Raw genomic sequence first — 23,545 nt, forward strand, 5'->3', positions numbered from 1 at the left:
ATGGATTAGAGTGAGCTCGGTCAGAGTCCAGTGGCAGGGAGGCAATGAGGCCTCCAAAACAACAACACTTATCCCCAACTTGGGAATGCTAGACTCAGATTTACATTTTTAATAGATTACTCCAGGCATGGAGAATGGTTTGCAGGAAGCAAAGGCTGGTTAGGGAGAAATTTTCTTCTTCCATGACAGAAATAATAATGCATGACAAAGCACAGTGGCATTGGCCATGGAGATGGAAAATAATTCCAAAGACACAAGTGGGATGGAAATGAGTTGGCTTTCTGAACTATTAGATATGGAGACTAATGGAAAGGTCTGGGATAACTTCCAAGTTGTTGACTTGGGAAATTAGATGTATCTTAGTGTCTTTAACATGATTAGGGTTAAAGGAGAAGGGCTTGGTCACCAATAGACAGTTGCTACCACTCAACTCTGAGACCAACTAAGTATGTCGGGGATTGAGAGATATAAAGGGAAGCTAGAACATAGGAAAGCAGAACCTCGAGGTAGAAATGGAGGGTCAGTTCCCTGAGGACATCATTTGAGCAACTGGAGTCAACCTTGCCTGAAGCTTGAGGATGATCTGGACTTTTTAGATCAAGTTGGGCTTCTGTCACTTCCAGCCAAAATAAGTCTAACTACCAAAATAGAAAGCCATATTTAGGAGAGTGAAAAAGATTGAGAGGAACTAAGGAATGGAACATAAGGGAATTTTAGAATGTATGTTTGCAATTTAACATAGGGACATCTGGGGTCAGTGCCAGGGAGTTTCACAGAGATTTTGATTTAATAGAACAGACTTCTCCCAGGAAGTTAGTCAACATTTTATGAGTTGTACCAGCCTCTCTTTTTTGGCCTCAGCTTCCCATTGTCACCACCCTATCTCCCATCTCCAGTTCCCTTCTCATTCTTAACCTCATGCCTAATTTTTCTGCCTTTATTCCCCAGTCCCTTTCTCTGTAAAGCTCATAACTGAGAAAGGATGTTTCATAATATAAAAGAACATAAACTTGTAGAATTGGAAGAAAATGAAAGATCATATGTTTGTAGCAACTGTGGCTCCAATAAACCAAACATTCTACCCAAGCTTTTTGGAATGGGTAAAAGGAAAAGAGGAAAACAAAATTCAGTAAGATATGGTCCCTTTATCAGTTAGCTTTTGCTGTGTAACAAACCACCACAAGGGACTTCCCCAACTGTTCACTGGTTAAGTCTCTCTGCTTCCACTACGGGGGGTGCCAACTTGATCCTTGGTGGTGGAACTAACATCCCGCATGCAGGGCAGCGTGGCCAAAAGTCAAATAAACATTTTATTATCTCGTGAGTCTCCAGTTTTTCGACAGGGTGACTGCTCTAACCTCAGCCAGCTTAGCTAGGACTGGATGAACCAGGAGGGGCTCTTCTGTATTTGGTGATTGGCAGTCTGACTGGTCTAGCCTGAGCTGGAGGAGCTCATTTCTGCTCCATGCGATCTATTAACCACTAGAAGGCCTGCCCAGACTAGATCACGTGGTGGGGATGGCAGGGTTCCCAGATCAGCAAGAGGGCAAACCCCAAAGTGCATGCATTTTTCAAGCCTCTGCTTGCATCACGTTAGTTAATACTATTTCATTAGCCAGAGAAGTCACACAGCCAACCCAGAGTCAAAAGTCAAGACCCAGGGAAATAGACTTTCCTTCTTGAAGAAGCGTCTGCCTGCAATAAGGGAAACTTGGGTTCGATTCCTGGGTGGGGAAGATTCCCTGGAGAAGGAAATAGCAACCCACTCCAGTACCCTTGCCTGGAAAATCCAATGGATGGAGAAGCCTGGTAGGCTACAGTCCTACCAGGGGTCGCAAAGAGTTGGACACGACTGAGCAACTTCACTTTCACTTTCTTCACTTTCCTGAAGAGAAGAGGAGCAGAGTCACATGGCAAGGGATGTGCATACAAGGATGGGAGGAATCTGTAACCTTTTTATAGTCTACTTCAATCTCTAACCCAAATTTCACAATTAGAGAAGGATATTTATTATAATAATATACATTGATCACACATATGGTTTATAATGATTTATACAAATATATTATGAATATATTAGAAAATATACAACTAAATAAATATTTTTAATATAAGTGTTCAGTCAGTTCAGTCCCTCAGTCATGTCCGACTCTTTGCGACCACATGAATTGCTGCATGCCAGGCCTCCCTATCCATCACAAACTCCCAGAGTTTACCTAAACTCATGTCCATAGAGTCAGTGATGTCATCCAGCCATCTCATCCTCTGTCGCCCCCTTCTCCTCCTGCCCCCAATCCCTCCCAGCATCAGGGTCTTTTCCAATGAGTCAACTCTTCACATGAGATGGTCAAAGTACTGGAGTTTCAGCTCCAGTATCAGTCCTTCCAATTACCCACGACTGATCTCCTTTAGGATGGACTGGTTGGATCTCCTTGCAGTCCAAGGGACTCTCAAGAGTCTTCTCCAACACCACAGTACAAAAGCATCAATTTTTCAGTGCTCAGCTTTCTTCACAGTCCAACTCTCACATCCATACATGACCACTGGAAAAAATATAAGTATTGTATGTCTACATATAGGTATCCTATATATGTATAGGAGTACTATTGATAGAATTAACCTCTGCCTTTACAATCATTGATTTATGGCTAAGTGACTAAGAGTGCTTAATATTTAATAGATTTGTGCATGCTATAAAACTCTTCTCAATAGTTTAGCAAATAAAGAGAGACCTTATGAACTTATGCTTTTCCCTTCTTCCTCAGCATAAAAAGCCTGTCTCTGATATGCTTTTCTTCTTAAAATAGTTCTATCTCTAAAGAGATCTAGACAATTGAAATATTTGTTAAAAAAAGCAAAAACACCAAAACATATATAAAAAACACTAGGGAAATTTTACTTAAGGTTACTATAGTTGGAATAATTTGGCAAAGCAAAAAATCATCCCTTAATTTGTTCATTAAATTAACTCAGATTTTATGCATCATTTTGGAGTTAAAGCAAGGCTCACTTGTATACTTTTCTGATGGTGGAAGAGGTGGTACTCTTGATGGGGAAGTGATGAAAAGTTGAGAGGTGGTGGTGAAGTTAGTGTTAGGGTGGTGGAATTGATGGTAGTGGAGGTGATAATGATTATTATAGAAATCATGGTGGTGGAAGGATCTGAAATAAAAACCTTCAGTTTGCTATAAGTTTCCCTGTGGTCCTCTTGCCAGATCCCAGATGTACAGACAGGTGGGCAAGGCACCAAAGAAAGGAACAGAAAATCAGTTAAGTCGGAGGAGAGAAGCAGATAAAGGATAGGATAAGATGCCCTGTAGGCCAGGCAATTTCCCATGATGCCAGGAGAGGAAACCAAACACTCTTCGCCTCAGTCGAGTATCACTTGCTCCAGGGAGGCATCTGTCCCCTCCTCTTATCTGGGCTAGGTGCCCCTCGGTTGTGTGTTCTCATCACCTTCTGTCCTAGAGCTCTTTACAGCTTTTGTAATTTGATATCTGTCTGTCTCGCAAGGTCACGAAGAGCAGAGAACACATCTTTTTCTCTCTTATCCAGTAGTCACTCTGGCTACAATTGTCCTGTAGTCCCTCAGTAAAAGCAAGAGAGTTCCAGAAAAACATCTATTTCTGCTTTATTGACTATGCGAAAGCCTTCGACTGTGTGGATCACAATAAACTGTGGAAAATTCTGAAAGAGATGGGAATACCAGACCACCTGACCTGCCTCTTGAGAAACCTGTATGCAGGCCAGGAAGCAACAGTTAGAACTGGACATGGAAGAATAGACTGGTTCCAAATAGGAAAAGGAGTACGTCAAGGCTGTATATTGTCACCCTGCTTATTTAACTTATATGCAGAGTACATCATGAGAAATGCTGGGCTGGAAGAAGCACACGCTGGAATCAAGATTGCTGTTCGAAATATTAATAACCTCAGATATGCAGATGACACCACCCTTATGGCAGAGAGTAAAGAGGAACTAAAAAGCCTCATGATGAAAGTGAAAGAGGAGAGTGAAAAAGTTGGCTTAAAGCTTAACATTCAGAAAACTAAGATCATGGCATCTGGTCCCATCACCTCATGGGAAATAGATGGGGAGACAGTGGAAACAGTGTCAGACTTCATTTTTTTGGGCTCCAAAATCACTGCGGATGGTGACTGCAGCCATGAAATTAAAAGACGCTTACTTCTTGGAAGGAAAGTTATGACCAACCTAGATAGCATATTAAAAAGCAGAGACATTACTTTGCCAACAAAGGTCCGTCTGGTCAAGGCTATGGTTTTTCCAGTGGTCATGTATGGATGTGAGAGTTGGACTGTGAAGAAAGCTGAGCACCGAAAAATTGATGCTTTTGAACTGTGGTGTTGGAGAAGACCCTTGAGAGTCCCTTGGACTGCAAGGAGATCCAACCAGTCCATCCTAAAGGAGATCAGTCGTGGGTGTTCATTCGAAGAACTGATGCTGAAGCTGAAACTCCAGTACTTTGACCATCTCATGTAAAGAGTTGACTCATTGGAAAAGACCCTGATGCTGGGAGGGATTGGGGGCAGGAGGAGAAGGGGGTGACAGAGGATGAGATGGCTGGATGGTATCACCGACTCTATGGGCATGAGTTTGAGTAAACTCTGGGAGTTTGTGATGGATAGGGAGGCCTGGCATGCAGCAATTCATGGGGTCGCAAAGAGTCAGACATGACTGAGCGATTGAACTGAACTGAACTGAGTCCCTCAGTCATGTCCGACTCTTTGAGATCCCATGGACTGCCGCATGTCAGGCTACCCTGTCCTTCACCATCTCCCAGAGCTTGCTCAAACTCATGTCCATTGAGTCAGTTATACCATCCAACCATCTCCTCTGTCGTCCCCTTCTCCTCCTGCCTTCAATCTTTCCCAACATCAGGGTGTTTTCTAATGAGTGGGTACCCTGTAATACTTACTGAGAATGTGAATGACAAGTCATCATGTCTTGCCTTCTTTCTTTTCTTCTACAAGTGCATTTTGCTCCATGGCATCAGAGAAAATGCCTTTCTGAGTGACTCCTTGTGTGTTACTGGCCTAGCTTTCTGATTTCAGATAGGGGCTGGGAAGGTCCACAGTTGAACAGTAGTATGTTAATAAAATCATGGAGTACTCAAGTTGAAAGAACATTAAAGAACCACCTGGTTTAAGATGAGGAAACAGGGAACCAGATAAGCCAAGGGACTCCATTAAGACCACACAGATAGTCAGGGTCACATCCAGAACCACACCTCAGGAACTCAAAGTCCAAATTCCATAATTAAGGTGCCTTTGTTGGAATAATACAGGATATATCCTTGGCACTTAGTTCTAGGTATGGTGATGGGAGGCATTGTTGCTTATAGATGTGGAAGCTCATTCCTGAAGGGGAAAATGAAAAGTTGCTTTTGGCTTTCCAAAAACTAGTCAGGGAGCTGTACATTTTTATCATGCATTTTTGCTCACGTTAAATTCTACTGAGCACTGCTGGTCTAGGGCGGTGATGGTAATCCCTTTCTCTAGTTCTTGGTTTAGGGGTGGCTATGGTTTCTTCTTTTAACTGGATGGTGTTTCTTTTTTTCCCCTGTTTTTCCTTACACTGGACTGTCACAGGGTGACCAGTAAAATGAAAGGTGTCTGCTAGGAAAATTCTAGGAAAGATATGAATCTATGAACAAAAGAGAGATATGTGGTTAGAGGGAGTGCTCCCCTCTACCAGTGATGTTCAGCGCTCCCAGGAGATGAAAACCAAAATAGTCAAAGAGCTGACCAAGAATCCTGAAGTTGTTGAGCTCCTGAGTTAACCAGACTTAGAACTCACCTACCTCTGGACTCTAGGTTAGGTGTAATAGTACATCCTTGTTATTTAAGCCACTTTTTACCGGTACATACGAGATGGTTGGATGGCATCACCAGCTCAATGGACATGAGTTTGAGTAAACTCTGGGAGTTGGTGATGGACAGGGAGGCCTGGTGTGCTGCAGTCCATGGTGTCGCAAAGAGTTGGACACAACTGAACAACTGAACTGAACTGATAGGTTATGTGCTCAAAACATGTGATGGTTTTTTCCCTTGTTATTTGTGATTATTAAAGTAAGCCCTGTTCACTGTACAAATATTTGAAGTGCAAAAAAATATTGCGAGGGAAATAACATTTCAATAATCCTACCTCCTTGGTATAACCCCTGTTAATATTCTGAATATGTATCTTTATAGACTTTTTTCCTTAATATAGTATTTATATTTGAATAAAATACAATATGTATTTTAACAAAAATCAGATCATACTAAACATACTCTTTAGTAGACTCTTAACAAAAACCTCAGTGATAATATGCATATGTTCAGAACCCTAAATGTCTCATACATGTTTTCTAGAAAGCAGCTGTGAGTTGATATCATTCTCTTTAGTCTTAATGCACATATGTATAGATGTAAGAATAGTTGGCAAATAATTGACAGCTGGAACAATAGTTTTGTATAGATTATTTTATTCTTGAGTCCCTACTGTAACCCTTCTAAACTAGTCCCTTAGGATTTATAACAAATATTGAATCCATTTGAACTGGCCTTTTTCACCAACTAAATTAAAAGTTCCTGGAGGGAATAGGAAAAGCTGTGACCGAATTAGCTAAGTGCTGTACACATCTATCTGTCAGAATGTGTAGTGCATGCACAGTACTCAGAAAATATTTATAGAATGAACAAAGAAAAAACAACCTGTATCATTTTTGTTTCACAATTAACAATAAATAATCTGTAAGCAAATTTACATCATTGTTTGCATTGGAATTCTCATTTCACACCAGTTAACACAATGATAAACATCACAAAAAGAACAAACATTATCATCAGCAACATCATCATAAATCTTTTAATAGCCTGGACTTGAAGGTTCTACCTAAAGTCTGTCTTCTAGTTCTGGACTCAAATTTTAACCATTAACCTTTTACCCAACACCAAACAGTTTAGGGGATTCCTCAGTGGCTCAGATGGTAAAGGATGAGCAGAAAAACCATCATATACTCCAACATATCAAACCTGATATTTTTGGTTAGCAGATCTTTTAAAATGCTGGTAGCAGATTAAATGTGTTCATTTTTATCTCAGTACTTGCTCTCCCGTAGCTGTATAATCTCTACTTTCCTATCTCTTCTTCCTCATTTCCATTCCCTCCTACACCTACCATAGTCTAGCTTTTGTTCTCACCACTTCACACAAGCAGCTCTGAGGTTTATTGTTGTTGTTGGCCCCCGGGGGTTCAGTGGTAAAGAATCCACCTGTAGTGTAGGAGCTGCAGGAGATGCAAGTTTAATCTCTGCATTGGGAAGACCCCCTGGAGAAGGAAATGGCAACCCACTCCAGTATTTTTGTCTGGGAAATCCCGTGGACAGAGCAGCCTGGTGGGCTACAGTCCACCAGGTCGAGAAAGAATCGGACATGATCTAGCAACTAAACAACAACAACAACACTTCACGCAAGCTGTTTTGAGGTTAGATCTCTTTATCTGATTGCTAAATCTGACGATCTTTCTTCAGTATTGATTGGTAACCTAACCTAGCTGACCACTTCCACCTTCTTAAAACTCTTCCTCCAGCAGCTTCCATGCTGTCAACTTCTGATTCCTCTTTACTTCTCTGTTACTGAGCAGCTAAGCGTTATTGTAAGAGTATGCAGTAATGTTAATAATGCGGGCATCTACTGAGAGCTTCCCAAGTGCCAGGCAATGTTTTTAAATTTTAAACTACATATATGAACTCAATTTCACCAAAGCAGGGGCTAAAACACTTTTTCTTAACAATAAATATTTTCTTTAAAAGTAAATAGTTTTGGCTCTGCCAGCACTTTGATCTATGTCACAACCATTGATCTCAGCCAGTATAGCACAGAAAGTGACCACAGACAGTACATAAATGAATGGGTGTGCTGTGTTCCAATAAAACTTTATCTACAAAACAGATGACTCAGTTTGGTACAGGGACTGTAGTTTGCCAAACTCTGCTCTAAAATCTAAGTTCTGCCATAGCAGGAATTTTTTTTTTCTGTTTTGATGTATGAGAGATAGTTAGGAAATATTTGCTGAATGAATACTTTCCTTCTAAGAGAGGAACTATGTATTTTAATCTCCATTTTACAAATAAGGATGCGGAAGCACCGAAGTTAAATAACTTGCCCAAAGTCACCAACTGGTATGTGACAAATCCAGGATCTAAACCCACACAAATCTGACGTCAGAGCTTGTGCTCTTAATCACCTACTCTAGAGCGGTGGCATGGAGGAGAAGATGGGCAGCTATTCTCATGGGAGTCCAGAGGAGTTCTTTTAGTTGGATCTTGAAGAATGAAGAATTCACCAGGAGGAAGGAGAGTGGGAAGGGGGAGGCTTTTCATGCTAAAGATGTAGAAACTGTAAGCATGCAAAAACAGATACATTAAGTGTTGGTTGCTCAATTGTGTCTGACTCTTTTCGACCCTGTGGACTGTAACCCTCCAGGCTCCTCTATCCAGGCAAGAATACTGGAGTGGGTAGTTATTCCCTTCTCCAGGGGATCTTCTCAACCCAGGGATCAAACCCTCGTCTCCTGCATTGCAGGCAGATTCTTTACCATCTAAGCCACCAGGGAAGCCCATACGAAAAATGGATGCCTGATATAAAAAGAACTGGCAGCCAAGGAAGAAAGTTGCTTAGGGAATGCATTCACTTTTCAGTAATTCACATGTCTAGACACAGGGTTTAAGGTGGAAAGTGGTACAGATGAGGCTAAAGAAGCATGCTGAAGGGCCTGATATGACATGTGAACGAATTTGGATTTGGAGGCAGATGGGCTACAAAAGTGTTTTGAGCCTGAGAAAGAATGACCATATTTGCATTTTAGGTCAATTTTTAAAATTACATTTTATTTTAAAATTAGATGATACATGAATATTGTACCACATTCAAAAGCTGAAAAGGTCTTCCTCTTGCCCGCCTCCAACCATTCAGTTCACTGTCCCAGAGGCACCCACGGTTTCTAGTTAGAAAGAAAACTTTCCACTGTAGTGGCAAGAATCGATTGGGTCAGGGTGAACTGGATGTTTTATTAATTTAGTTAATTAGTAAAGTTACTAGTAAATTGATTTAGTTTTTCTCCTTAGGGTGGATGATAATGATAAAAGGTTGAGGAAGACTGCCCTACACTTCTATAAATTGTTTTATAAATTGCTCCTCTGTTAATTCTTCTTCAAATGACTCAAGTTGTGTGCATCTGTGTCTGCCCATACACTAAACTGCTAATGGAGAGTGGGCTAGAATGGTGGATAGTTATCCACATGGTGCATAATCATGATGAAGGGACTTCCCTGACAGTCCAGTGGCTAAGATGCCACACTGCCAATGTAGGGGGCCTGAGTTGGATCTCTAGTCAGGTAACTAGATTCTGCATGCCACAATTAAAGATCCTATTTGCCACAACTAAGACCTGGCACAACCAAATAAATAAATATTGAAAAAAAATAGCAATGTAATTTCTTGGTAGTAAGCGCGAACTGGTGGGATTAGAATCCTGGCCCTGTTGAGTGACCTTTAACCTCTCTGTGCTCTTGCAAAATGGGGATAATAATGGTACATACCTGCTAGAGGTTGGGAAAATCTGGCCCAGTGTGTGTTAGCTATTATTTGAGGAAGGGGTTTTTGGAGAGGGTGGAAGAAAAAGCTTTCGAAGTAGGAATGAGGAATATGGAGAATGCCAACACCACTTCCCATGCCCACAGGCGTGGGATAATGAATAGTATCGATTCTAGAATTCAACAGAGGAAGAAAGTTCCTCAGGAAATACAGTTGCTATGCTGTTAAAGACAGAACTAGAGGGTTAAAAGGTGAAAAGAAGTTTATTTATAATTGAATGGAGGTTCTGGGGCACAGAGGAAAAGGCCTGAGAAAGGACAGGGCAGAAGTTGGAAAGAAACCCCAGAGCAGGGTGGCAGATTAGAGATCAGGGTAAAGGAGAAGGGACCTGGCTGAAGGCAGGGCCACTGCCTGTGACAGCTCTGGGCTGAGCAGGGCAAGGAGTGGACGACTATGGTCATCTCTAACCTGCTGCCTGTTTTTGCAGAGCCCACGAGCTGAGAATGGTTTCTACATTTGTAAAATTACGATTAAGAGTAGCATTTCATGATGCAGGAAAATGACATGAAATTTAATGTCAGTATTTATAAACAAAGTTTTATTGGATCACAGCCATGCTGATTCATTTACACATGGTCTATGGCTGCCTTCACACTCCAGGAGTAGAATCGAGTAGTTGCCACAAAGACCAGATCAAATGGCCCACGTAGCTGAAAGTTTTACTATCTGGCCCTTTACAGAAAGTTTGTCAGTCCTTGCTCTGGTTGGTCATTCATAGTCCCTAATATGAATGACAACCCCTGGAATTGTGCAACACAGGGCCTTGGCCCTAGGAGCACTCATTTTGGATGGTGGTAAAGGATAACAGTGAGGAAAGGCCTGGATGAAATTACAAGGCCTCAAGGCTCTTTTTGAAATGTGGGTGCAAGGTTGTTTTGTCAGAGCAAAGCAAGGCTGTCAGCCTGGATTCAAGCCACCAGCTCTTGGATGGTGAGGAGCCAGGTGTGGTAGACTCAACTGGTGGCCCACACAATCTCCATTTCTCCTATTGTTCCTTACAAACAGAAGCATGAGTTTAGCAAGATGGTAATGTGCCCTATTAAAAATAGTCATCTCAGATAAGGAAAGTGCTCAAAGAAGGATGGGTACATGTCAAAAGGACACAGAATTCAGCTTAAAGGGGCCTGTAACGGCCAACTTGCAACAATTTGAGTATCAAAATATGTAAAGATAGTTGTTGACTTTAACTCATTGAATAGACTAGGAATCCATGAGTTGAGACTGAAAGAAACAAATAAATGGAGGAGGAAGAAAAGTTGGTTTATATAATATATAGTAAAAAGAAAAGTAATGAATTACAGAATGAATGACAGAATTAGAAAATCACAATTCTGCAGTCACCTTAATATTGTTTTAGGCAAGATGACTGAATGCTAAAATCAGAAGATGAAAATTTGATGAAAAACATGACATTTATAGGCTTCCTAGGTGGTGCAGTGGTAAAGAATTCACTTGCCAATGCAGGAGATGCAAGAGATGCAGTTTCAATCTCTGGGTTGGGAAGATCCCCTGAAGAAGCAAATGGGAACCCACTTCAGTATTCTCACCTGAAAAATTCCATGGACATAGAAGCCTTGCAGGTTACAGCCCATGGGGTTGGAAAAAGTCAGACACTACTGAGCTCACACACAGCAGCACAACATTTATTGGAGTTGCCAAGCATCTTCCCCAAATTCTTATTAATTTAATTTCAAAGGGGAAAATAGTAACTTTGTAGAAGGGAAATCTGACCAATATCATCTTACTCCCTAACCAAGTGATCAAAGCTAATATCAAAATTATGCATCTCCTAAAATGATGCCCCGAGGAGGACATCATATCATTTCTGTAGGATTCTAGTCAAAAATATGTAAGCAGAATCACGAGAAAACAGAAAAACCCAAATACAGTTTTACAAGTAATTGCCCTGTGATTTTAAAAAATGTCAATGATATGAAAGATGACAGTTTGAGGAACTTTCTAGATTAGACTAAAGCCACATGACAACAAAATGCAATGTTTGATTCTGGGTTTGTTCCTGGACTGGAAAAATATATTTTTCTTTGTGATAAAGCCCAGGAGTAAGACAACTGGCAAAAGTTGTAGTTTAAAAAATAACACTGGATCAGTGTTAATATTTTGATTTTGATGATTGTACTATGGTTATGTAAGAGAAGATCCTTATTTTAAGGAAGTACATACTAAAGTATATAATAGTAAATATGCACGAGAGAGAAAATGATAAAGTAAATGTGGTGAATTTTTTTTAATGATTACTTTTTTTTATTGGAAGATAATTTGCTTTACAATATTGTGCTGGTTTCTGCCCTATATAAACATGAATCAGCCATAGGCATACACAGGTATTTTCTCCTAAATTGCAGATCACATATCCAGCTACCTACTGTAAAACTATGTCTGTGGTCCACAATCACTTCAACAGTTACAAAGCTGAACACACACACACACACACACACACACACACACACACAAAGGATTCTCTTTCTCTTTCCCACTCTCTCTTTCTCTTCTAACCACCATCCAAATACTTTCCCAAGTCAGAAACTCAGGAGTCATCCTCTCCTCTTCCTATTTTCTCACCCCTGACATGCTATTAGTCATCCAGGTCTTGATGACTGTATTTCCTAAATAGTTTTTGAATCCATTTCCTCCTCTTCATTCTCATTAGCCAGATAGATGCCTCATCATCTCTCATGGTATTTTTTTTATTAACCTTCTAAACAATCTTCCTGTCTCTGTCCTTTGCTCCCCTAACATACTGTTGTCCATTATCTTTCTAAAATGTAAATATGATCACTAAGCCTTCTTATTTTAAAAGTTCCTGTCAATTAACTGTTTATGGTAATCGCTGCCCCTTGGTCCCCAATTCCTAGTGTGGTCTGACAGTGCCCACAGATTAACCTTTGTCTCTTGACTGTTTCAGCGCCACATCTCAGAAGGAAAGTTGACTGCCTTCGGCTTGTCTGTTATATTCTTAGGAGATGACTTTTCCTAGGTTTCAATAAACCAGTGGTCTTCCCTTGCTCCACCGCTCTATTACTCACAGCAAGTTGTAACTCACTTTATTCCATGTCAGATGACCTGATGACCTACATTTTTATTTGTAGCAAAAATAAATTTTATATATCGATTGAAATGAGATGTTTGAGCCACATGTGTGATGGTGAGAGTTGAGCATTGCCTGAATCCAACAAATGTCATTCATATAGGTGATGTTTTAATCTGTGGATGCTGGCCTACATAGGTGAGCCCTATAACACACCCTGGCTCTGTACTGTGGGTCTCCTGTTGTGTTGACTGTTTTTGAGTTAAGCAAGCCTAGAGTCCTGGGACTGACTCCTCCATTTCCTGAAGCCAGCTTCTGGGAATTGAGTAGGATGGGAGAGTCAGTAACAGAGCTGGAAATGAAGTTATTCAACTTTGGAGATGCCAGCGATGAGCTTTATCCTTTAATAACCTTTCCTGTTCTGTTCCTAGAAAAATACTTTTTTTTTTTCTTTCCCAAACCCAAATGAAATGGACCCATTAAAACCTTCCCTCACCCAGGCAGATTTAGACATTCCTCCTAGGAGAGACCTTGGTACTGACCACCCTATGATGCAATTAAGTATTTGCAAGTCCATTTCTCTGCTTGTTTCCCACATCTGAACACAAATCTTACTCCTTTTAGTATGTTCTCCATGAGCATATGTTCCCTAAGTAAAGCTTGACATGTAAGGAATAATCAAAAAGTGTGTGTTGACTAAATGAATGGGTGTTTCTTCTAGGTTCCAAGTGGAGTGTAATGGAGAGGATTGGGGCCTGGTTACCACTGCCAGTTAGTTCTTCCACTAACTAGCTTTGTGATGACCATCTCCCAACAGCTCCTTCCCTGCATTGATGAAGTGGAGACAATAACACCCACCTGGCAAGAGTTGTTTTGAAAATTAAAAGTTACTAATTATTCATTCACTTGTAGGGATTAATTCTATTCTTGAATATTCAGATTTCAATATTCTTGAATATTCAAATAGAATTCAAGAATAGAATTCACTATGTTAGGTACCAGAGGCATAGCATTGTCTTTTCCTCATAAAGCTTTGCAATTTAACAAGAAAGGCAAATTCAGTGTTATTGCTCAGTCATGTCTGACTCTTTGTGACCCCATGGACTGTAGACCACCAGGCTCCTCTGTTCATGGAATTCTTCAGGCAAGAATACTGGAGTGGGTTGCCATTCCCTTCTCCAGGGGATCTTCCTGACCCAGGGATTGAAGCTGGGTCTTCCACATTGCAGGCAGATTCTTTACCATCTGAGCCACCTGGGAAGCTCAGATAGTTAAACAAATATCTACAACGAATTATAGTGAGAATTATAACAGGGGAAGACTAGGACACCATGGGAAAATAGAACAGGGAGTGTGATCTAGTCCAGGAGTTAGGAAAGATCTCTCCAAATAGTGTAAAATATTCGTAAAGTACAATACTCATGTCAGATAAGATATTGGTATAGATGAGACTGCCTCTGACATAGGAGGCAGGCATCACATTGCAAAGTAAGGTTTCCTGGAGAAGGTGGAAGCTTTGGTTGAGCTGAATCCGACTTCCTCTGAGGTTGCTGACTCATCTTCATCAGAAAGGCGTGCTCTTTGAATTGAGTTTCCAGGATCAAAGATGGATTTGCCTTCATCTGTCTACTCCAATTGCCTTGTGGCTCTAAAAACCAAACCTTTCAGTTAATGAAGAATGTAAATCACAGAGACAGTGATGCCAAAGGGACTTCGGAGGGGCCGATGATGTTTGTAGGCCAGGCAGCAGTGTGACACTCGACTTCTGCCTGTGAATGCATCCAGAATTTGACTGCCTCAGACCACTTCTCCTGTAACCCCCTGGTCCAGGCCACCATTACCCATCACTGGGATGCCTGTAAAACTTCTAAAATGGTCTTCCTGTTTTTACCTGTGCCCTTCTACCATCTGCCTCCACACGTATTCCAATGCTAAAGTTTTTTGTTCCTTCCTTTAGGCACATTAACAGACCAGCTGTTTGTAAGGAAAGGATGGCTTGGATGAAAGAATGTGGAAGGAATTATGCTCACTTGCAGGATGAGGAAATGCAGGTAAGTGGTGCCTCCTACTTCCCAGTGGGAACCTGTGGTAGGTAAGTAAACAAGACTGAATAAGTCTTCCGCTGCTATGTTTGTATTAAAGTGGTTTTTGATAAGCCTCTGCTCCTTCATCCTTTTCCAGACTCCCCTCCTCCACATTTCCCACACATTCCCTGAGTTGTTTCCTGGCTGCAGACATCCCATCTCTCTGCCCCCTCATCTCCTTCTTTTCCTGACTCACCCTTCACAGTCTCCCAGCAATGCCCAAATATCCTCTTGTCTATCAAAGCCAGTCCCGGACAATCATCGTGATGTCCCAGGTTCAAGGAAGGAGCCAGCACCCTATGGTCAGCTTCCAAGGGCACAGAACTAAAATGCTAGACATTCAATGCCGGTTTGCAGTGAGGACAGTTGACCTGACCCAGGGCTTCAGACAGGAACACATCTTCCAAGGATGATCTGTTTCAGATCCTGGCATTGTTCAAATCAACAAGGTAAGGAATGGAGATGTCTTCTGTTCCAACACCCTTATTTTTCTCCCCTCAATTTTTTTCTGTATTTAAAAGCTTATAATAAAGTTGAAAGGAAAAGCAATGAAATCCATGGATTCTTCACCTAGATTAACAGTTGTTAGCATTCGCTTTCCTTTTCTCTCCTTTTTCTCCTTTCATACTTGAGACTGTCTATTCTTTATCTGTTTATCTATCTATATCTATCTATCTAATGTTGGGGAGGAAAAATTTTTCCTCTACTCTTCTTGATTCTTTGGTTGGTCTAATAATCAAATTAATGTAAGACAGATTAATAGGAGGAAAATGAATTTAATTACATATACATGGGACCCCCACAGGAATCTGAGACCTGAGGGCAAGAGTGGTTGTAAGCTTAGATGCCACCCTGAGATAAGTACCAGGACAGGGACCTGGGACTTCAAAGGGGTGGGTGGTAAGTTTCAGGACAGCAAGAAGAGCAGACGTTTTGCAATTAAGTGGTTGCTCTGCCAAACAAATGGGTTTCGCAGGTGGTGCTAGTGGTACAGAACCCGCCTGGCAATGCTGGAGACATAAGAGACACAGGTTCGATCCATGGGTCGGGAAGATCTCCTGGAGGTGGGCACGGCAACCCACTCCAGTATTTTTCCCTGAGAATCTCACAGACAGAGGAGCCTGGCAGGCTGCAGTCCATAGAATCGCGAAGAGTCAGACATGAATGAAGTGACTTAGCACACACACACGCTCGCCAGATAGGTCATTTAGATGAAAGTTATCTCTGGTAATAGCTGTCTCTGAGCCAGGCCTTCTATCTAAATTCTTTCAGGCAGTTAAGGGGAGGTAAAAAGTTCTTCCTGAGTCTTTTGGCTATCCATTATCTTCAGCTCAAAAAAATTCACATGGTAAAATGGCACATTTCAGGGAGGCTTGTTCTGAACCCCTTCACTATCCACATACACATACATGGTAAACCTTTTGAAAGTAAATTGCAGACAACTTGATACTTCACTGCAAACACTTCATCATGCTTTTCCAAAAGGTTAAAGACATTTTCTTATAAAATACAATCTCATTATCACATCCACAAAATCTAAAATTAGTGAAATATTATTATCTGAAAGTCCCAAGTTTTCCAATTGTTCCAGAAATATCTTTAAAAGTCGTTCCCATTCCATGCCCCTCACCCTCAATCCAATCAAGGATCGACTGTTGCTTTGTTTTGCACTTGTTTGTCATAGCTCTCTGGTTTCCTTTCACTTAGAACCGTCTCCTCACCTGTTGTTCATGTTTGTCTTTCACAACATTGACATTTTTAAAGAGTCCAGACCAGTTGTCATTTTGAATGGCTTAAACCTGAACTTGCCAGATTGTTTCCTTGTGATCAGGCACTCTGGATAAATATTTTTTGGCAAGAACATAACATGGACATTTTGGGGATTTCCCATTGCAAGTCCTCAGGAGGTGTATATTAATTTGCCCTGTTATTGGTGATGCTAATTTTGACGGCTTGGTTCAGGTGATGCCCATCAGATTTCTCTGTTGTAAAGGTACTTTTTACCCTTTGTCAGTAATGAAGAAAAAAGAGAAGTAATACTCTGAGACTAGGAAATAGCCTGCTCTCCCCAAACATTTTACCCAGTGGTTTAGCAACTATTGGTAATCTTTGCTTAAAGCATTTATTAGTTCATCAGTGGTTGCAAAATGGTAATGTTCTGATTATTTCATTCCTTCTACACTTATTATCTATCATTTATTTGTTGAAAAAAAAAAAGCATCCCATCCCACCTTTTAAAAATGTTTAACTCTGGGGATTCCCTGGTGGTCCAGTGGTTAAGACTCTGAGCTCCCAATGGAGGGAGCATGGGCTTGATCCCTGGTTGGGGAACTAAGATCCCACATGCTGTGTGTCTAATAAATAAAATAAAAACAATTTAAAAATGTTTAACTCTAAATTCTAGATTCCGTTTCCTTATTGTTTTGTTCAGTGTTATAATCCTTTATTATCATTGTTTTTAATGTTCAAATTTGGTCCATAGAGCCATTATCTTCAATATTTGATTATTCATATTGACTTCTAAGATGATTATTCCAGGGCAAACAGCTTTCTGTTGCTTTGTGTTTTATTTTTGTTTTTTGGAGTAAGGTTTGGGATTAGATTCCGGACCAGAAATTTGAAGCTCTAATTAGGATTCCATGTTCTGAGATGTGTAGCCATCTGAAGGATTTCTAGTTGCTTAAACCACACGTGCTCATGAAATATGAATCAGAAAAAAAGAAACTAGTTTATTCAGTCAGGAAAGATGAAGTCATAGAGGTGTCGCCAGAAACCACCATTTTCATTACACCATGAAATTATCTGACATTAGAGAACATTTTCTTTTAGTCTAAACCCCTCCAGGGCAATGTGAGAGACAATAAGTTTCATCCAAAGAGGACTTTGTAGCTATCTATAGCTGGTTCAAATCCCAGCGCTTTCTCAACTGTGTGACTTAACCTTTCTCGTCTCTTTCCTAAAGTAGATAATGAGAAAACACGTGTCCCCTACTTTTGGAAGGGGTTCCCTGGTGGCTCAGACGGTAAAGCGTCTGCCCACAATGTGGGAGACCTGGGTTCGATCCCTGGGTCGGGAAGATCGCCTGGAGAAGGAAATGGCAACCCACTCCAGTACTCTTGCCTAGAAAATTCCATGGATGGAGGAGCCTGGTGGGCTACAGCCCATGGGGTCGCAAAGAGTCAGACACGACTGAGTCACTTCACTTCTACTTTTGGAAAGTTTGTTTTTATGCTCCTTCAATTTTACAAAAGACCTACATTAGTACCTGTTTTCTATAACTGCAAGAAATCTGAAGAGGATTTTCATTTTTCAGACAAAAAGGTAAAAAGTGAAAAAGGCATTCAACATTGGTTTGGCTAGAGCCAGCATAGAGACAGGGTACCTCAAACAGCAATAGTGAAACCACCAAGCTCCTTTCCTGGGAACCACCGTCAGCATCTCAGCATTCAGCCCCACTGCTTTTAGTTGTGTCTATGAGCATCTGTGCTTTATCTCCATTTACTCTATGTATCTGTTAGCAAGATGCATCCTAAGGTAATGGTTTGTTTGCTTTATACCATTTCGACCATTTCACTCTAAAGATTTTGTCATGATTAAAAGCGATGTAGCTTTAGTGCTTGTCAAATAGTAGGAACTCAGGGCAAGTCATTCCTTTCAAAAGAGAAGTAGAGAAGGGAACTAAGTTGGGTTGCATGAATGGCTAAAAGCCTGTGGTGTAATAGCTAAACAAATGTAAATGAGTTGGCTGCGCCAAGGTAGAGATGCTCTGAAACCGTTTCCTCTGATCACAGACGGCTGTAGCAAATGCATCTCCCATACACGCTCCATGGAATACAGGTTTGATGGAGCAGGGATTTCCATCTGTTTTATTCACTGTTTTGTTCCCAGTGTGTAAACATAGTAGGTGGCTTATTCAGTTCAGTTCAGCTGATCAGTCGTGTCTGACTCTTTGCGACCCCATGGACTGCAGCACGCCAGGCCTCCCTGTCCATCACCAACTCCCGGAGTTTACTCAAACTCATGTCCATTGAGTCGGTGATGCCATCCAACCATCTCACCCTCTGTCATCCCCTTCTCCTCCTGCCTTCAATATAAAAGTGGCTTATTATATATCTTCTGAATGAATGAATAAGTGAATGAGTGAATCAGCATAGCTTACCAGATAAAATAGTTACCTACTGCTTATGTAAAGAAGGCAGAGTGCCAAAGAAATGATGCCTTAGAACTGTGCTGCTGGAGAAGACTTCTGAAATTTCCCTGGACAGCAAGGAGATCAGCAAGAAGATCAAACCAATCAATCTTAAGGGAAATCAACCCTGAATACTCTTTGAAAGGACTGAAGCTGAAGCTGAAGCTCCAGTATTTTGGTCATCTGATGCAAACAGCCGACTAACTGGAAAAGTCTGATGCTGGGAAAGATTGAGGGCAGAAGGAGAAGAGGGCATCAGAAGATGAGATGGCTGGATGGCATCACCAATTCTATGGACATGAACTTGGGCAAACTTTGGGAGATGGTGAGGAACAGGGAGGCCTGGCGTGCTGCAGTCCATGGGGTCACAAAAGTTGGATACAACTGGGCAACTGAACAACAACTGCTTGTGTAACTCCAAAGTGTCAGACTCTATCCTTCTCCCCCTTTTCTAGAGTTGGGTTCCTATGACATAAAGTGGTGTGTAAGTTTGCTACCACCACAGTTATGCTGTCCAACTAATTATCCTGAAGCTCAAACAATAGTCCTTTATTTGCATGCTCATAGGTCTACAGGTTGGCTTGACTTAACTGAGCTAGGCTGGCTGTTCACTCTGGGACCCAAGCACCAGGTTGGATTCAACTGTTTCACGTGTCTCTCATCCTCCTTGGACCAGTGGCTACCTGGGGCACGTGGTCTGTTCTCTGTCTCTCCTTCTGGGGGCCAAGATGCAGGGAATGGGTGTTTGTGTGGGGAATGGACATAGTCTCTTTAAGTTGACATTTAGCTTTTCCATCATTCTCCTGACAATTTCAGTGGGTGATTTATTTTATATTTATATTTTAATTAGTGGAAAATGGCTTTACTTACAATTTTGTGTTGGTTTCTGCTGTACAACAGTGCAAATCAGTCATAATTATGTATATATATACCTTCCCTTTGAAGTCTCCCTTCCCTCTCCCCATCCCACCCTCTAGGTCATCACAGAACGGCTAGGCTGGGCTCCCTGTGCTATTTAGCAACTTCCCAAGAGTCGGACACAGCTTAATGACTAAACCACCAACACTACTATCTGTTTTACACATAATAGTGTATACATGTCAATACTACTTTCTCAATTTGTCCCACCCTCACCTTCCCCTGCTGTGTCCACAAGTCTGTTCTCTACTAGGATCACCAGTACCATTTTTCTAGATTCCTTATATATGCAATAGTATATATTTGTTTTTCTTTTTCTGACTTACTTCACTCTGTAAAAGAGACTCTAGGTTCATCCACCTCACTACAACTGACTCAAATTCATTCCTTTTTATGGCTGAGTAATATTCCATTGTATAAATGTAGGTGGGTGATTTTGGATCTCCTAGATACAGATATACACACACACTTCACGTTCTCCTCTTACAGACAAGCATGAATTCTCAGAGGTAATACAAGATCCTAGGGTTAAGAAAGGAGCCAGGTACCTCTGAATGGACACTTTCTTACCTCCTGAACTTTCTGGAAGGGACTTGACTAAATTCTGAGCCAAGAGCTCTTGTTCTCAGTTTTGAGGTGGGTAAGAACCGAGAGCAGTTTATTCCCCAACTTACGCATGTATAACAAATCATGGCAGGGTAAAGAAAAAACTGTGATTACAACAAAACTTTACAGAGCTCCTTTAGCCCTTTATCCCATCCCTAGCTTCCCCATGCTGCCCACACCTGCATCTCACAACAGATGACTTTATAGGGAAAGCTGTAAAGCTGTGGCCTTGAAAAGGCAGCAGACAACCCTCCTTTTGTAGGAGATCCTGCAACCTACCTCTGTATCCCTAACCTACTCTCTTTCCCACATCCCCAGTCACCTTGGCTTTCTTTTCTAGAGCTTAATCCCCCTTTCTGTAAAGTTTAAGTCTTTTTGAGTATTTTTCTTTTGCTCTTGGAATGGACCTTGGGGAGAATTTAGTGCATCTTCTACACTTAATAGATGAGAAAACCAAGGTCCAGAGAAGGTGGGTGTCACACTAAATCGGGAATTCCAGCCTCTGGTTTCCCTTTGGCACTCTTTCATTTGTGTGGGATTGCTTCTCCTCTGCTCAAAGCAAATAAAAAGAAATAGAGAGCTCTGCTCTACTATAGCAGAGCTCCATTCTATACAAAGTGGGGTACAAATGTTAGGCATTGATGTTGTGATGAGCTGCAGGAAATGGCTTTTATCAATACTTCCTTTTCACATTCATCTTGACTAAAAGCTAAGGGCATCTGTAGGTCATATAATCCCCCCCCCTCCCTTTTTTTCTGGTGGCATAATCCAAGTGAAATGCATTTCCTTTGGCACATATTTACCTTGTTAAAAGCCCGGGGGCTTTCTCCCCCAGTTTGGAGCTCTGATCCTGGTAGCTCCAAACAAAGCAGATTGTCTTCCTTCCCTTTAAGATTGAAACTACCTGGTGAACAGGTACTTGGCTTGGGCTTGCGGAAGAAAGCCACCTCTCAGGAACCTCTTCCTTGTCTAAACTGTCCTTGAAATGCTATCAACAAGGATGATCACTAATATTTATTGAGTATTTACTATGTGCCAGGTACTGTTCTAACGATGTCATGTGTTTTAATTCATGTAGCCTACCAACCATCCCATGAGAGACGGTACTATTAATATTAAACCCTTTTTAGGGACAAGGAAAACTAGGTAGAGAAAGGTTAAGTAACTTGCAAAAAGTCTTTCATTGGTAATTAGAGGTAGAAGTAGGATCTGAACCCAGTTCTCTGTTTTGTGGCTTAACAGTTTAATTGTTTAAGATGACCAGCTTTGGCTTTTTTCAGAGGCTTACAGAAGCAGCTATGGCAGATTCAAGCTCTTGAGGTTTCAAGCTATGAATACATGAACTGAAGTCACAGTCAATTTGCATTTCTGGATTTAGGAACAGCTAGTGGCTCAGCGGTAAAGAATCCACCTGCCAATGCAGGAGACGCAGGAGACCTGGATTCAATCCCAGGGTCGGGAAGGTCCCCTGGAGAAGAAAATGGCAACCCACTCCAATATTCTTGCCTGGGAAATCCCATGGACACAGAAGCCTGGCGGGCTACAGTCCAGGGGGTCTCAAAAGAGTCAGACACGACTGAGAGACTGAGGAGGCATGTGTACATTATTTATGAACTGACCAACTAACAGTCAGGTCCCCGTGGAAGCAGGATGAGAGCAGAACTGGGATTTGCATATAGTTACCATGAGGCCTAATTCTTTTTTCAGACAATCTCTCTGGAAGGGAGGCCTCAACCTGTGGATCCCTACCATGGCCTTGAAAAGGCAGCAGACAACCCTCCTTTCATAGGCACCTCCCAAAATAACTCTCAACAGGATATGGCTCGTTAGATTAGTTCTGTAGTTTTATTTTCCAAATGATGCTTGTCTTTGAAGCTTGGCTGGGGAAGCTGTAGCTAAGATTAAATGAAGTTCAATGTTTTATGACAATACTTCTTTAGATTTGCACATGTCTTAAAAATATATATATTTTATATTATATTTATTTATATAATATATATTTTAATCTCTTAAAACCTGTGACATAAAATATTGGACTGTTTCCATCCTATCATTCATTTTCCACTTTTTTGATATCAGCACTGAGTGCCTCTTGTTGTCAAACCCTTCACTGGAGCTTGGAAAAACATACTGAGCAGAAACCAAGCAGCCTCTGATCTCAAGGATCTCACAGGTAAGTGTGCAAGGCAGCCATGAGACGGGCTAAGGAGCCCAGGGTCTGGAGCGAGGAGCATGTGCACTGAAGCAATTTGGCATAGTTCTGGCAGGTCAGGGAAGGAAAACTTAAGCCAAGATGGAGGAGCAGCAGGTGCAAAAGCCCTGGACCATGTCCAGGATCGAGGACTTGGCCAGGGAGGCTGAGCAGAGCCAGGGGGGAGAGGGCAGTGGCAGAGGCAACCAGAGAGGCAATGGCACCAGATCACGCGGCTTTTCATTTCTTTCTTTTTAATTTGGCTGCACCGGGTCTTAGTTGTGGCATGTGGGATGTAGTTCCCTGACCAGGGACTGAGCTCGGGCTCCCTGCATGGGTAGCTTGGAGTCTTAGTCACTGAACCACCAGGGAAATACCCCCACCTTTTTTTCCACGTGGCTTTTACAAAATGTAGTATCCAGGCACTACACATAAAGGCTCTGATTCAGTTGGAGGAGAGACTAGGTAGGTACACTGGTTGTCGTCTTTTTTTAGGGTCAGCCAGAGTTGACAATCCTTAGTCTAGGGTAATTTCATCCTTAATCTAAGGGCCATGCTCTGATGCTTAATTGTGTCTGACTCTGTGTGGACTGTACCTGCCAGGCTCCTCTGTTCATGAAATTCTCCCAGCAAGAATACTGAAGTGGGGTGCCATTTCCTGCTCCAGGGGATCTTCCTAACCCAGGGATCGAACCCACGTCTCTTACGTCTCCTGCATTGGCAGGCGGATTCTCTACCACTTGCGCCACTTGGGAAGCTACTTAATTGTTGACAGCAGGGGATAACATGATTCAGATATGTATCTTATGTCCCTAGAATGCCTGCATGTACATATGCCCAGTGAAGAAAAAA

General features: G+C 41.6%; 1 long non-coding RNA gene across 2 annotated transcripts in view; it reads left to right on the forward strand.

Annotated features, from left to right (window-relative positions):
- LOC139039477 (uncharacterized) overlaps positions 1 to 23,545 on the forward strand; it is a 79,340-nt gene that overhangs the window by 2,118 nt on the left and 53,677 nt on the right. For both annotated transcript variants that reach the window (XR_011492745.1, XR_011492744.1), the window contains exon 2: positions 14,663 to 14,756. This is a non-coding gene — a long non-coding RNA (uncharacterized lncRNA). The remainder of the gene's footprint in view (positions 1 to 14,662; positions 14,757 to 23,545) is intronic.

Source organism: Odocoileus virginianus, chromosome 2 (assembly GCF_023699985.2).
Source record: "Odocoileus virginianus isolate 20LAN1187 ecotype Illinois chromosome 2, Ovbor_1.2, whole genome shotgun sequence".
Taxonomy (NCBI): Eukaryota; Metazoa; Chordata; class Mammalia; order Artiodactyla; family Cervidae; genus Odocoileus; species Odocoileus virginianus.